At 41.7% G+C, this 1,944-nt stretch overlaps 1 pseudogene; it reads right to left on the bottom strand.

Moving 5' to 3' along the window:
- Positions 1-546: 546 nt before the first annotated feature.
- LOC111159017 lies at positions 547-1,944 on the bottom strand (annotated as a pseudogene).

Genomic DNA, 1,944 nt, shown 5'->3' with positions numbered 1-1,944 from the left:
TAAAACTAAGTTAAAATACTAAAGTAGTATTAGTATTTCATACAGCATAAAAATGGACAAATCAAAGTTTACATGACCCAGCTGACCATGTATGAAAATGCAAAGCGGGTATTAAAATTGATATTATGTCCAATATTTAAAACTAGTTTGTAATTGGGAGAACATCTAAATCCTTATATAACAAGTGAAACAAAAGCTTTAAATTGGTATACACTGTTCACACAAGTATCTCAAGTTTGGAAATGCGTTTTTCCAAGCAGCATTACAAAAGTATTCATGAAGAATGTATAATCTCTGAAAATTATGAAAACATCCCTGCTACCAAAACATGTCTAAATGCAAACTGACTACCATATTGTTACTTCTGTGTAGTGAGAGAAGGCTCATTTTCAAAGCAGATAAAATTCAGTCTTTAGGTGTGAATGGTATGAATGACAGTCTTTTTTTTTTCTTTTTTAAATTCTTAAGTTGTTTGGGATCCTTAAGCATGCAAAACCTCAGATGGGAGGGTCCACAGAAGAACCAGGATTGTCTTATGGCATCCAGTTAAGGCAGAGCTGGGAATGCCTCAGGATCAACTATGCCAGGAATAGAAGCACTTGAGTTGTCAGGTCTGCTGCCATGGTTTGGCATTTTGATGTCCACCATGCCCAAGGCCATATTATCCTCTCCTGCCAGCATGTCCTGAGTGACCAAAGTCTCCAAAACTTATCTCCAGCTGAGATATTGTATCATTAGCTGGCTTCCGGAATTGATGGTCCATAACCCAATCAAATGATGGTCCAAGAACAAATCACTTCTTCCACTGCCCTTCCGTACCTTCATTTAGTTTTCAGATATTAAATTCTACTTTTGCCCAGTTCTTATTCTGAATAGCTTTCCTCTCATCCAAAGTAATTTCTTTTGGATCCTCTTCCCTTATTTCTTCAACATCATTCTCCTTATCGTCAGTGTCTGCAACTGAATATTCTTCACCTTCTGGTGTTTCCTCAGTCCCACTTGATTGATCCAAGTTACTGCAATTATAACATACTTGTTCGAATTGTATTTTGGGGACTCTGTTAATTCATCTTGACAGTTCTCCAGTTGTGAGATCTGTCCTCATGCTTCAGGACATTATAATGTCACTTCCATGATGCCTTTCAAATTCACGTTTGTCACCAGAATGAAATCTATTTCCTTGGCCCATTCCATGTCCAGAGTCTCCTCAACCTCTTCCAAGACCACTACAGACTTGGATAGGCCAGTCAGTAATCTGTCCATCCACTGAAAAGTCTCCTCCTTCATCCTTTTCTTCAAGTGGTTTTTTTTTTTTTTTTTTTTTTAAAGATTTTATTTATTTATTTGACAGAGAGAGATCACAAGCAGGCAGAGAGGCAGGCAGAGAGAGAGGAGGAAGCAGGCTCCCCGCCGAGCAGAGAGCCCGATGCGGGGCTCGATCCCAGGACCCCGAGATCATGACCTGAGCCGAAGGCAGCGGCTCAACCCACTGAGCCACCCAGGCGCCCCTTCAAGTGGTTTTTTAAATCGTCATCACAAGGTGGTCACCTTTCTGGTCTCCTGTTAATTATTTTCCCTTCATGCTGCAGCTGTTGATTAGGTCTTCTTTGAACCACCTCTTATTCTTTCTTTCTTAAACGCCATGGGCAGCTGCATCTCCTCTTTCTTGTCAGCCACACTAACGTTGGGGGGTGGCAGGCAATGGGTTCTTATGGTCTTTCTGGGACTCTTTAGGCAGCTGTTTGCCTTCTGCATTGGAGTTGGTCTGGACTGTGGCTTGAGCTGCCCTCTTGGCCCCAGGACCCCCAAAACCATTCCCACTGGCTTCTTTTTTCTTGTTCTCTGCTGCTTCAATACCTCATAGGGGTCCGATTCATTGTCTGATTACCAGTCAAATCAGTTGGTGACCACACAGCTGAAGCCTTCTTGTAAGTGCCGAAGCAT

The sequence above is a fragment of the Enhydra lutris genome, unplaced genomic scaffold (genome assembly GCF_002288905.1).
Source record: "Enhydra lutris kenyoni isolate GAN:26980312 unplaced genomic scaffold, ASM228890v2 scaffoldscaffold66, whole genome shotgun sequence".
Classification (NCBI taxonomy): Eukaryota; Metazoa; Chordata; class Mammalia; order Carnivora; family Mustelidae; genus Enhydra; species Enhydra lutris.
The sequence above is the reverse complement of the archived record's forward strand: the minus strand, read 5'-3'. Positions and strand labels throughout refer to the sequence as shown.